Source organism: Egretta garzetta, unplaced genomic scaffold (assembly GCF_000687185.1).
Source record: "Egretta garzetta isolate BGI_Z169 unplaced genomic scaffold, ASM68718v1 scaffold30, whole genome shotgun sequence".
Classification (NCBI taxonomy): Eukaryota; Metazoa; Chordata; class Aves; order Pelecaniformes; family Ardeidae; genus Egretta; species Egretta garzetta.
The window spans coordinates 3,722,494-3,737,407 of NW_009258383.1; positions in this window are offsets into that span (position 1 = coordinate 3,722,494).

Below are 14,914 nucleotides of genomic sequence, written 5' to 3' on the forward strand. Positions count from 1 at the left end.
TTCCTCTAATGGAAAGCTGCTCTGAACACTCAGCCAAGCTGGGGGTATTAAGTACATCCAAATGATCATCCTTTTCATAGGCGCAGGTGGGAGCCCAGTGCTCCAGCACACAGTATTTGCTAAGAGTTTTATGCCGCATGTACTGTAATCACATAAAAAAGGCAGGATAATGATTTTCACTGCAGTCTGTGGGATCAGTCCTATAGCCTGAGAAAATAGATGTATTTGCGCTCCTTGTAATACTGACTTGGTTATTCCGTTAAGCCAGAGCTGCCAACCTCATGCTGCGCCATTACACTTGGACCCTGGACTACCATCAGGAATACAAGCAGAAAAGGGAAACTCCACATCCTTAAAGTTAGCTATAAGGCTGGTGGCAGGGTGAGTTTTAAATAACTGACACTTTCTGATGCTACTTGAACTTTCTACAAGGACATCTCTGCCATTGACTTAAAACTGAATGCAAGACCAAAGAGTAATGGTTCAAAAAGTTGTTTATTCTTGGCATAACTCATGGCTGGAAATATAATGTAATTCCATACAAATAGATGGTTTGTAGCATTTTAATATGGTTAAATGAAATTATGTCTGAAGAAGCCAGCTTTTGGTATATACACATGATCTATGATTCTGTCCAATGAATGGCATGTTTAAAGTTGTATCATGATTTAAATTTTAAAAACTTCTACCATAAAATCATAGTATTAAAATCTGTAGGGATTCTTTTCATCTCCCACAAATTTTGTACTTTCTTTTCTGTTAAAGGCATATTTCTCCCTGTCCTGTTTATTTCAACCAAATGCAACCGTGCATTTGTTTTTATCTTCATTGCACTTCAATCCCAATTTTCTCACAATGTTCTTCAAGTCTTCACTTCCCCTTCACAGGATTGCCAAAGCAGCACCTACACTTGCAAAACTGAGTATTTGGGGAGCTGTGTTGTAGTTGTACCACCCCTTCCAGAAAGACATAAACCAGCAGCAGTGTTAGTGTATTGCCCGAAGTCTCCAAAATGGGACAGATGCAATTTCGTATTTTCTACGCTATATTTTGCAGTCCAAACACAGTTACACTGTTCTGATAATTGCACCAGGTTTTCCAATGCTTCCATTTCAGCCCAGGCACCATCTTAAAAATACAAGAAAATTACACAGTCTTAGCATTTTTTCTTCTCCAGTAATGACAAAATGAAAACAGCTGATTCATAGAAGATAAGCTTTTCCAGAACATATATTTCATACATATCCTCAGTAAAAGGAATGTGATGATGAAAAGATACCAGGAACAGGATACTATTGGCCATAATGAGTGAGAAAATGAGGGTGGTGTTCTTTCTGATTTGTTCCTTTTTTCCCAAATAGCAATCTGACTGCCTGCTTTCATCCTCTTGGAATTCTTTTTCAAACCTCTAAATCATGAAAAAGAATTGTCATATTCTTTCCCATTTCTAATAATTCAGTAGCAACATTATCAGCACCTGGTGTTTTGTTGTTCCTGAGCTCCTGATTGCCTCTCAAATCACTTCAAAATTTAATTCTTCCACAAATAGCTCATGTGTCTGGGAGACAGTTTTTTGTTCACTATTAACCATCTCCCTGTAGTGGACACATAAAAGTACTCCTCCTTGCTCTTCTGTAATTGAGTTTTTTATAATGAAAAGGTTTCCTTATTTGTTCTTTATCAGACATAGATGTGGTTAATATCCTCTCTTCCATGCATCGATACCCTTATAAAATGTGTTTATTTTGCTAATCTTGCTATCCTGTTTCATCTTTTTCCCCAAGCCATGAAAGTATTGCCTTTCTCCTTATACTGCTGGCCTCATGACTTTCCCTCTGGCTTTATAGTGTTTCTCATCCAGAGTTCAGTTCTGATTCTGAAGGCTGCAGCCTTGCTATATGTCAGTTCCAGTTGCTTTCCTGCAATCTTTATCAAACCATTCTTTTCCTGTTATTTTCAGATTTATTCCTACAGTCTGTTCTAATGCTTTCTTTACCAATTCTCTGCAGGTGTCACACCTGGTATCAGTTTTCTCATCAACATCACAAAATTCTTTGAAGACTCAAAGCACTTTTAACTACTGAACAATATTCCTCTCCGTATTCTGGATTCCCCAAAGATTCTCTATTGTGGCTGTGTCTCATCTGCTTTATTTCATTTTGCTCAGTTCTTGCTTGTAGCAAATAGTTTTCCCACAGTACAGAGAGCTCACCTGCAGCCAGCTCCCCTTCGCTTTCCACTGTCCTGGGTGTCACTTCTATGTCTTGAATAAACCAGTGCCTCGTGTGATCTGATTGATACCAAACTATTTTGAGGCACTCAGATGTGCTTTGGAATGTTCTCATGAGCAAACGACGTGACCTTCACAACCACACCTTTGAACTGGGCAAGCGGCATTTGAGTGCTATTGAGTGCTATTAATTCTGTCTTTGATGCTCTCATCTGGATCCCGTGCAGCTTCCCTCCCTTCCTTAGGATATCAATCATCCAGGGAAATACCAGCAACTGAAACAATATTATCTTGAGCTCTTCAGAGAACCCATCTCTATTTGATGATCAGTGAGCTTCATCAGAATGAGAACAGTCTTTTCCTGGTGCCTCCCTTTAAACCACAGTGCAGAGAGGACTGCAAACCCAGCGTAGTGTCACCAGTGAGCCGGGTCCCATTTCACACTCTGCAATTATTCCTCCATTCCAAAACAGTGCCAAACTCCCAACTTCAAGAGATTTGTTTCTTAGTCCCCTTGGCTATTTCATGATTGTGATAATCAAATAGGTAAGAGGTTCCTGGTTTATGTAAAGTCAAAATGCTAGATGTTCCATTCCATTTCCACAGCTCAGGTTATTCAGTACAAAAGATAACATGGTTATCTGAAGCTTTCATTTTTTTTCCAATTTCAGTGTTTGCTGGTGAAGGGACCAACAACGTGCCCGACAGCCAGTGTGCAGGAATTATTTCCTTAGACGAATTATTATTCTTCTACAAGCCTGACCTGGCTAACTTTGGGCACACCTGTCGCAATACAAAGAACAGGGAATAGGTATTAGTAAGCAAAAGTCTAAGGAGTGTTTCAAATATAGGCTAGCACATGCTTTTGTCCAATCTATTGTGCTATTTACTAACTTCACTCTGTAATGTAATAAGTGTGGAAACTCTAAACATGCTCAAGTCAGCAAAATGTAAATAGGAAAACAACTAAGCTGAAAAAGGAAGGGCAAGCAAATTTAAAGCAAATAAGAAAACCTCACATTTATTAAATTTCTGAAAACAAAATTTAGTTGAAACTTCATCGCTCAGGACCATATCTAAAGTCAGGCAGTGTAAAGAGTACAAGGTACCTCCATGAGCAACTCACATTGACTGAAAAAACTATGCCCACCTAGGAAGCTGAACCTAGAGTTTAGGTGTCGTGATATTAATGGAAGCTTCCGTGCCTTCTCTTGCATGAAAACATTGTACACCAAATCCTGCCAGCCATGCAAGTTTTCCGAGCTTCCTTTGGGAATCACTGACGCAGCTGGGCTGCAGGAGCTTTGACATACCCAAACCCCGTCTTCAGCTGAGCCTTCAGCTCAGCAAAGAGCGGTGAAGCCAGACCCAGGTGGTCTCTGGAAAGCCAGTCTATTGGGGCCAGGCGGGCTCTGGTGGGACACCACCCTCTGAGCTTCCTTCCCTCGGTGCTGACATCTGGTGGTGGCCACGGGCCCTTCCAGCCCACAGAGCAACCCTGCAGTTGTGCCCAACAGCGAAGAAGATTGCATGGAGAAAAAAGCCCAGTAAAACTTCAAAACAGTGCTAATCCCCCCCGGAAGTCCCCTCTTATTTTTCTAGCTAGAACCATCTGACTTGGAAGAAAGAGTGCTTAGAAGAAGGATATCCACTCTCAAGAACAGTTAGCGGACCTGTTGAGCCCATTTCTTTGCAGAGGGCTTTTCTCAGTGATTCAAGCATTAGGTTTAGCAGATGTGACATCCTGCCAATGCCATTTGGCTGGGAAATTGTTAGCGTGCTTAAACTATACAGTTATCTTATTCTAACGTGCTTTGAGGGTGATGCTTCAAGTTGAGGAATGGAAAGTTTGTGTTTAGGTGATGAAAAAATTACAAAATATCCTTTTTTTTTTCTCTCCTAGAGAAAACATCTAAAAATGGGAACCAGATTTTGAGAATTTGTGCTAATATAGCTATTTTAAGGGATTGTGCCAAAGAGGTTGATCGCTGGAACCTCCCCTCTCCCAGAGCAGAGGACATCCTTCGCTCCACAGCCTCAGAGAAGACTGCATATTTATCTAATTTTACATTACTTTGGGGAAGCCACTGGAAAATAAACACAGAAGTATTCCTGGATTAATTTATTTTTAGTACGGCTTATAATTTTCTCTGTGTGACTCCTATCCATGCACAGGCACTAGAGTAAACACTTTTCTTAAGGCAGCATTAATTACAAATAAAAAAGGTAAACCAAAAAGATTTTTTTTTTTTTTCTAGAAATGCTGATTCCTGAAAGGACTGTCTGCAAGATACAGGAAATATTCACTTTCCATTCAACCCTGTTAGGTTCCTAACTCATATAAATCCATGCTTGTGAAAATTGGAAAAATATTATTTCTAATGAAAATTAGTAAACACTGTACCAAATACTCTTTTTCTCTCTTCTATAAACACAAAGAAAGCTTTGTTGCTAGTGGTGGGATACACAATTTAATTTTTGAGAACATGTTATAAGATCAGAAGGGAAATAAGGCCAGTATTTTCATGAATATCTGTAATTAAGCTTCTAATTTTGTGTTTAGTTTTCTAGATATGAGATTTTAGGATCCTAACACTGGAATCATATTAAACAAGCAATGCTCCATGTGTTTATCATGAATCAAAATACCTCAGTATTAGAAAATGAGCTTTACTTGGGCTCTCTGGCCATTTTCTGAATTAAGCAAAAATGAAATACTCTGACGAATGTTTGTTTATTTCAGGCAACAGGCAGAAAAAGATATTTATTCTTACAGTAACTTGGATACGATCCAGAATGGCAGGTTTTCAGCTTGCTGTAACAACACTGAGAAAATCCAGCTGATTTTGATAAACACTTGTATCTTAATGTTTATTTTCCATAAAGCCTCATCTGTAGCTCTTTCAGTGATAGAATTATCTCAAGGAACAAGAAACTTGTTGTTTTGGTGCATAGAAATTAAACAACTCATATTGTTTAATTTCTGATGATGCCTTTCCTGACAAGTGAAGCCCAAAGGTAGCCCTATATATGAAACTTCAGGCTAAAACACTGCATGTCAACACAGCCAGCTCACCAGAAGTTGTGCGTCCCCTTGTGTTTAGGCGACACTAAATCCAAGCGTAGCCTAGGCTATCTGCTGGGGGGTGCAAACCCTCCATTTTGCTCCTCACATCCTCCCCCCTCCAGCTTTTATCTGTCTTTTCCATTTAGACTGTAATCTCGTCGCTGCGAGGACCTTCCTTCATCCCCACTTTTCCTATTGCCAGGGCAAAGGATTCCCAGTCCCAGGATGGGTCTCTAGGTGCTGCTATAGCACCAATAATAATGAATTCTGCTACAACTATTTTTCCAGATATTAAATCATTACCAGGACTCCCTGGTGCCTGTGGCTCCTCTGAAAGAGATGGACAGAAATGTCATAGTTTTGGTTGATTGTAGTTCTGATACTGCAGGGCTGGGGTCTAACCCATGCTATATCTCACCAGCATGACCAGCTCCCCTCACCTGTACTAGGGCAAGAGGAGGGTCTGCCTGTCCCAGGACTTACAGCCCATGTTTTAGGTCATTAAAGCATTGACCAAACAGAAGCATGGCACATATATGCCCCTTTTAGACTAGTGTTGCAGGAATTTTGCCCAAAATATGGCCTCTCCTTGCACCTATTCCTGTTTTGCTGAAACTGGCAGGTTCCCTTGATCTTACTATCTGAGGGGGAAAAAGGTTATTTCCATCAGCTTGCCATGAGTTTGTCTCCTCAGCAGTGTCAGCAAGAGGGTGGAGCGGTGACCTCGTAAGACCAGAGTGTGATACACAAACCAGCCATTAAATCCTAATGAGATGAGGTAGGCCAAATGTCTCCAGTACCGATTCTGCCTTTGGTTATAATATGCACACCTAGCATCTCTTAGCTCTCGTGCACTCTCAACATTATAATTGGAAAATTGTTGATACAGCTCAGCTCTGCTGCAAGCAATTTCCTCCCATGACTTTGTGGTTTAAGCAGCTGCAAATTTTATATAGCGTCCTTACCACCTATTTATTTTTTAATGCTACACATATTGTGGGACTGGAGAAAAACAATGTATATCCAAATAAAATGAGAGAGAGATACTGTGTGACCCTAAGTAGACAGGGAAAAGCAAATATTTGGTTGCCAATTATGCATTTCCTTCTCTCTATTTTTTACTGAAGTTGAAACATCTCACCTGCCTTTGTAGAAGTACTTTGAGACCAATGGGGAAAAATAACATATACAGCCATGTATTATTAGTAGTGTAGTTATTATTACTATTATTAATTACAGTAAAAACTTTGCATTTTGTTTTCTTATATCACCATGTGCTTATGATGTCCCCTGGTAGACTTATTAAGATATTGTCAAAATGCAACCTCTGAGCCCACTCTGCTTTGATGGCAGGCCATCTAGCCCATCTAAAGGGCACTGTACAAACTGATGTAAAATAATAGTTGGTGGTTTATACTGTTACTCTAAGGAGACTTTTGGAAAAAAGTAACCACAATACTTTGAAGTGGTTGTGGCTGACACATACATATAGGAAGGGCCGGTCTAAATTCCACTCATATAACATGGAGCTTCTAGTTCATGCCGTTAAAACTAAAGCAGGTTATGGAGATTGTCACTTCAAAGAGAAAATACAATCACTGTCATGCAAGAAGTGGTCAGTGGAAACTTAGGTTTAAGAACTAGAGGTGATTATTACTTCTTGCTGTTTAGGCAGACTGCTTCTGAGAGTCTTGGGGAGACTGTGGAGGTGTAAGATGCTTGTGAGAGCAATAAATTTCAAGAAATATCTCTGAGGTCAGAACTCACCATAAGAATTTTTATTACTTTGAATGGAGCACAAAACATGAAGAAGCCAGCATGCTTTTTTAAAAAAACAAACAAACAAACCAAACCAAAAAAAAGAATGAACAAATAAACAAATGAAAAAAGGGGGGAAAAAACCCCAAACCACCCAAACCCCCAACTGACAGGTAGGGAAACAAGCATTTTTCTTTTAAACTACTTTGTCCTAATATGAAAAAACGGTGATACAGCAGCCAGAAAACTATTTTTACAATCTACTTCTCAGGGCAATTTTAGGCATTAAAGAAACATTTGAGGGAAATTTTGTTGCTAGATTGCAATTTTGGTATTATCCTTTCCTTTATATCATTGGGGATGCTTAGGAGCAAGAAAAATTACCTACTGGAACAGTTTAGTATTCAGTGTATGTTCATATCCTGTTTCTGGAGAGGATTAGCTCCTTTCTGAGGGAAAGCACAAGAACCTTCATGTCAATAATAACCAAATCATCTGCCCACAGATTTTTTTCCCAGCTCCTCCACCCTCTCCTCGGTTCACCTGCTCAGAGATACAACAGGAAATTTACATTTCCAAAGTTCCCAAAGTTTAATGCAACCAAAAAATCTAATGGTTTCTAGATTTTCAGTTCCAGTTTAAATTATATTTAGTGCTTGTCTTTGCTAATACTTTGCAACAATGAGTGCTAGTGGTTTGAAAAGCATTAAGCCCATTTCCATATGTGTGAGTCTTACATATCCTGCCTTGCTTGAATGGTCCCTCACTCTGGTGTTGAGCAAGGCAGGAGACAACTGGTCCTTTGCCCTCTTTGAGCTGCTGCCAGGCATGGAGGGACATGAAGGCATATGGAGGGTGATGGGACATCTGTAGCTTTCTGTCTGTGTAGCCCAAGCTCTGGGTGCCTTGAAACCTCAGTTGCCCATTGGTAGGTGACATTCTCTGCTTGATGTTGGCCATGCACGATCACCAGAAGCACCAATGGGGTACAGAGTGGCAACCTGCTGCCTGGGTGAAGGACAGTATGGGCCCATGCTGCATGTCCCAACACACCTTTGGATTTAGCAAATCTCTGGCTTTCACCCACAGAGAGCAACTGCATCTTAGAGCTGTCGGTACCCATGCACTCATTGTGAACCTGGTTCACTTGGCCAACCAACATTTACATCTCCCAACTCAGAAGCTGCTTTGTTTTTCTGCTTTCATGAAAATATCTTTTCTGCTTAGAGGTTCATCAACTCTTGCTGTTTCCTTGGCTTTCAATGAGGTTATAAACCTGCAAGTGTGAAATCCTCATTAGTTACAAGGAAGTCTTCAAGGAAACCAGCAAAGTGCTTTGGAAAGAAGGCAGGACATAAATGAAAATGGGGTTAGTGTGCATTTGGTTTTAATAACAATTGATTCATTTTTTATTCCCTGTGACTGAAGATGACTCACTGCTGGGTTTTATTTTTAATTAATAGAAGAAAATATAATCACAATATTTATTCTCTCCATGAGTAATTCTGATTATAAGCAGCTACAAGAAGAAAAGGCAACAAATCAGACCTGTTCAGCCCCATCCATGAGTCTGAAAAGTATGTTCGTCTCGACTCCACAAGTGGCCTTTCCTCCCACCTATCACTCCAAGGCAGACATCGAGTGCTGGTGTTTACTCAGCTCACGGACATGGGAGAAGCTGCCTGAAAGCTGATAGAATTCTTTTTCTGCACTGACCCAAAGGCTTTAGTCAGCCCCCAAACTGCGTATTAATTGCAGTGTTCAGATAAGGGACAAGCTGAAAAGAGCTGTGCATTGAAGGCAACCAGTAAAGCACCAGTAGGAAACCCCTTTATAACCATTAAGAGAACTTGGAACTGCTGCAAAAAGTTTCCCTCTCCTGTTTGGTGACCAGCAGGACCTGCCATGATCACTGAGGTGGTTTATACATTCACATCTACATCTCTGAGAGCTGCAGCAATCAGCTCTACAATCACCTAATATTTTTGAAGGAGAGACTCATAAGAGGTGTTGTCCTGAGGTCTGTGCCATGCTCAGAGGCGCATGTATTCATGAAACAGCTGGACTGTCTTTGAACTCTCTCTCTTTGGCTCTTAAATCCATTCAGAAAAATAGTGTACAGCATAACTAGAAACTCAGCCTTGGCACAGGCACAGAAGTTAATTGGAATGAACAGCAAAGCCATGCATCTCGTGAGCCAGACAACTTCAGCTCCTCACTTGGTTGTGGTAGGAGAGCCCATTTTATTTGGATGTGTTACCTAATGATTTTCCTGGCGTGTTAAACTGTTTATCCATTAAATTAAGTGATAATAGAATTTTGTAGTGTTTGCACCTAAAGTGGCATCAGGAAGCTGGATTGGTCATTCATGGACTTTTAATCCTTGGTTTTCCTAGTTGATTTAATTTTAAATAAATGTGAATTGGTTAGCAGTCTACTGAGAGTCAGTGTGGCAGGGGAAGGGAACAGGCAAGCAGAGCCTTTGCTCTGTAAGTGTTGAGGAAGCACCAAACAGAGCAGGAGCTGATACCTTAGATCTGCTGAGGCCGCAGTTACTTCGAATTAGTCGAAGGTGGAGCCCATGTACTTCTTAGAGGAGAAGAACGTGTAAGAAGAAATCTTGTCCAAAGATGGACCTGTCCTATTTGGGCCATGCGGATGAAGGTGCTGTCTTTTGTTCCTGTGTGAGTTATTTTATCAGATTACCTGTGGCTTTAACTTTCTGTCTTTTCTCCATTTCACAACATGTTTCCTGGCCATTAGGAATCACCAAGCTCAGTTATAATCTCAGTTGCATCTGCGCTTCCCAGAGGTTTCCAGCTAATTCTTTCACTCCTATTTATAAACCCCAGTGCCTTTCCTCTGTCAGTAATTTTTGTGGGTATGAGGGATGCTATGGCCAAGGAGAGGCAGACAAGCAGCTGGAGCAGCAGGCTCTGCAGCCTCCATGGCCTCAGCAGGGGTGCTGCATCAGTGAAGAGGGTTCACCTTGGTGCCTGCAGTGCTGAGAGCCTCTACAGAGGCACTGAGTGTGAAATGGGGTTTTACCGTGTCTCAGCGAGGAAAAGGCTTTTCTATGTGAGGCAATGAGTGCAAAACCACTCATAACAACACTCATAACAGCAATGCTGTTTCATGACATCACTTTTCATGGCAAAAACTACTTGCTTATTTGCTGTCATACTCATACCTTGCTACATGATGTACTTTGTATCCTTTATAATTTACCTACTTCTGCAGCTCATGTGTTGGTCCCCATTGACTATAAAGTGATATAGGCTAATAGAGGGTAGTGGCAACACTCAAAACTATGGATAGTAATTTCTTATATACTAAAAGAAGCCTTAATCTTAACAGGGAGTGGAAAAAGAGACAGTGAACTAATGCAGAAGGCTATTAAAGTTCAGGTCCCATCTCTTCATGGAAAGTGAAAAGGGTGGAAGGAGCCATAAACCCTATTCTGGCCTTTTAGGGAGAAATCATTACAAAAACTGGAGCTTTATTAAGATTTCTCTGGGGCTTATGTTATAGAACATGTTGGTTTAATGCAGCTCATGGAATTTTTTGACATGGTACCTTGAAAGGACCATGGCTGATAGAGAGCTGTAGTGATGGGCTTGGCTGATTGATTGTCATATGTGGAGCAGGACTCCATAGCTGGGCCTACAGAGGCAAGCTCCAGCATCAGCATTTACCTGGGGGGGGGGAGGACACTGCAGGTGCTCTTCCCCACCCCCTAACCACTCTCCTGATGTGGGATTTTACACAAGAGATGACCAAGGCCCTGTGGCTTTTCCTGTTGTGGTATGAACATCCTTTAGGAAAGGAAGTGGTTGGTTTGTCTAGACAAATCTCATGGGGGTAGGACATCTAAAAGGTCCAGGCTTTTAACCTATGGAGAGTGTTGTGTCCAGCATCAAGTTAAAAAGTTTTATTGGAGTAAAGACTGGAAACTTTTGACTATTTTTTATTCACTTGATATGGCAAACATTTTTGTATGTTCTACACTGGTCCTTTACTAAATGGTCATTTACTTATTCAGCAAAGAGTTTATAGCAATAGTTCTCTGGTTATCCTCTTTTTTCATTATTATTAAAACAGAAAGCTTTAAACACAGACTCCATGCATTTAACTCTTTCTTTCATGTGCTCTGCATCTTTCAGCACCATGCACCTGTGAGGAGATGCCCTCACAGCGCTACGCCGCTGTGTCCTTCATAAAGCTGCTGGCACAGGAGTGTCAGTCTTGTCCTCTCTTTAAATTTCTATTTATTATGGACAATAGCAACAATCTCAGCTATATAATTCAAAGAATTTTCTGTTTTTAAATATATATATGATCTGTGTGCAAATATACATATAAAATTCAGTTTGCTTTACTGGTGTTAGCAGGAGGCCTGCAGTATTAATGTTTCTATTAACACCCAGCTACTGGTAATGGTTGAGAAAACGTCTGCTTTTATAAGAAAATGAGGGATTTTTCCTGCCTTTTTGAATTCATTAACATAATGTAAAAAAAGTTGCGAGAAAAAAACACAAGGTCATTTAAAAAAATACCCCCCTAGACATCATTCAGAGAAGCAGCACAGATATTTTTCTTATAAAAAGAATCTCCTAATCTTCTATACTCTGGTTTAGTGTTCCAGTGCCTATTATAACAAAGCGAGGATAATATCACAATACTTGTAAGTTATTAAAACTGAGAATGAAGTGTGCTTCAGGGAGACTTCCTTTGGCAGGAAGAGAATATTTTTATCAGATCAATGACTCCAAAGCAGTGCTGGTTAGCCCTTTTTGTGGGCTTATACTTCACACCTCTGTATCTGCATTTCATGAGCTGAGAGAGAAAAAAGGCACTTTTTTTTCTGTTTTCAGGGAAACATCTACCAGTTTCTCTGACACCAGCAGTGAAATGATGAGTCCAGCTGAGAGCTGTCCCTGTGTCCTGGAGGATAAACATGGTGTCCACAGAAGCTTAGGAGATTCTCAGTGTCAAGAATGCATCTGAAATGTGCCCTCAGGGCTCACTCTGACAGGGAAATGCATCTGATGGAAAATTCCTATTAAATCAGTCACAAACATCTCTCTTTCCTGAAGGAATCTGTGTTTTCACATGCCCCAGCTGTGGATGAGTCAGGTAATCCTAGGCCAGAAAAGAAGGCTTTCTAATTCCCTTTACAGCTGTGTGGATCACTGAAACAGATGAGATAGGTCTCTGTATGTGCAGATATTGAATCTTCTGTTGAGTAAATCTAAGTACAAGAAGAATACTTGGCCCATCACTTGATCAGTGCCTTGAATAGCAGCAAACGGGCTGCTGAGCCGAAAGCAATGTATGGCCAGCAGCCCCCGGAGTGCCACGCAGAGCACTGGGGCACTCCATGAGGCTGGTGCTCCTAAGGACGGGACCTGAAGTTGTCCACAAAGAAAGCTCAGACAGAAGAGTTGAATCTGGCATGTCACTCTTCTATGGGGTTTGACACGACTTCTCAAATTTCTTCAGAAAAACAGAGCTTAGGACCCCCTTGGGCAGAAGCAGGGATGGGATGTGGGCTCCCTCTCTATCAAAAAGCTCTCTCGCAGCTCAGCCAGCATCTTCTGCACAAGGGTGCCAGGTCTGGCCCTGGCACATGGGTGCACTTTGCTCAGCCAGCCAAGCAGCAAGTTGCTGAAACCCAGCGAGTCACTGCTCCGCAAAAGCCAAATGCTCTGGAGGTGAATTCATCCCTCTCAGGCAGAGCAGAGACCAGAACCACTGCCCATGGCAGTGAATGCCGTCACCCTGAGGCTGGGATCTACAGGGGAATGTGGGCACTTACTTGGGTGAGATACTTTGCCTGCTGTGCATGCGGTCACCCAGGTGCTCACAGTGCAGACTCCTGGAACCCATTTGGATGGGGGGGATGCCCCAGGACCAGCCCTGCTGTGCCTAAGCTCCAGACACCTGCATAGAATCATAGAATCATAATCATAGAATGTTTTGGGTTGGAAGGGACCCCTAGACGTCATCTAGTCCAACCCCCCTGCAGTGAGCAGGGACATCTTTAACTGGATCAGGTTGCTCAGAGCCCCGTCCAACCTGGGCTTGAAAGTTTCCAGGGATGAGAGCTCCACTACTTCTCTGGGCAACCTGTTCCAGTGTTTCACCACCCTCATTGTAAAGAATTTCTTCCTTATATCTAGTCTAAAGGATGTACATCCTCCTGTACATCTCAGCATCATCTTGCAATCGTTTCCTCCCTCGCAGATCACTGTGAGTACTTCTCTAACTGCTTTTCTTGCTCGCTCTCTCCCTCCTTATGAGGGTGTTACTTGGGTGTTTTTTCGGAGCCTCCGGGAGGAGATTGTTTACAAATTTATTCGTCATGGCAGCTGCGTGACTTGACACACCCCACAGACATGAAGGGGAACAGGAGGAACAGGAGCACCCGTAGGTTTTGAAACAAAACATGGTCTTCAGGCAGAGCTCAGTCAATTCCTGCAGCAGAAAGTCATTCCCAGCGTGAAGGAAGTTACTAGCCTTTGACTCCCGCTCATAAGCAGACTAATGACCTCCAGTTTTATTAGGCCCATCAGTAGCTCCTAGAGATTCATCTTCAATGCGAAAGCTTCCTGACTGCAATTTGAAAAAAACGATGGATTTTCTATATCTATCCAGACGGTGATCTCTTCAGAGAGCATCAGGTGGCTGCTTAAGCCTACCCTTTCCTGCTTGAATCTATGTTAGGTACTGCGATTTCTTCAAGAGATAGGAGGGCAGCTAAGGAAATAATCCTGGGGATAAAACTTGAAAATCATCTATTTTGCTGTAAAGGTTCAATAACAGGCTACTTGTATGAAAGCCTGGGAATTAAAGCTAACACCCTTACACCCCTCTGACTCCATTGGCTCCCAGTGTGCGTTGATGTAAGAGGGAAGAGAATAAGAACCCAATTATTCTCTATTCGAATGACGCGATATCTAATCACAAGTAGGACATATTGAAGGCAGAGAAAAGCCTTGGGGATGTGCTGATCAGTCACCTGGTAAAATATAATGACTCACACAAAGCTGTACTTGGAATATTTTGCCCATCTAGTCCATTGCATGTGCTGAGCATTTACTGTAAAACATGTGAGGTCTAATTTGCCACCCTCCCTTCGTAGTCTCTTTCACCTCCCTAAAGTGAGTCAGTCTGCTCAGCCAATGCTTTTTGCTATGCCTCCTGAATCAAATTCACGACATCTCTTGATGCTTCTCACAAACAGATACAGCTGAGCAGACTAGTGCGTAAAGTCAATTTACATAGTGAAACTGTTATAAAGCTCTGAAACTCGTTATACAGTGGATAATCATCCCTGTACCCAGGGGACAGGAGGAAGAATTTTCCCTTTTACCTGAAATCTGAACATAGCAAGTAAGTTTGACTGCAAAGATCACCATGGAAATGCAGCCATAATTTGTAGTCCCCAAGATACAAATGGCATCATGTTATTATTTTAGGAATGTTGCACTTTGCCACCTTCCTGTTTAATAAGCGTATTCTTTTAACAAGTCAGGTGTCAAAAAATAGTTCTCACAGTCCATTAAAGATGAAGCACAGCAAACAAATGACAGCACTTAATAAATCTGGTTCATTGAGTATCACCCTGGGACCCTACTTTTAAAAAACAGAATTGTCTTTTGTCTTAATTCCCTGATGTGTCCTTCCACCTTCTGCCAGGGGCAATCCAGCACTCAGGCATTCAGCTTCTCAGCCACTTTCAAGATTTCTTTCCACATTAGCCCCTCATTCCTGCCTTTCTGTTGTAGGATATGACCCTTATAATCATAGAATCATAGACCTTTAACATCATCAAGTCCAACCATTAACCTAACCCT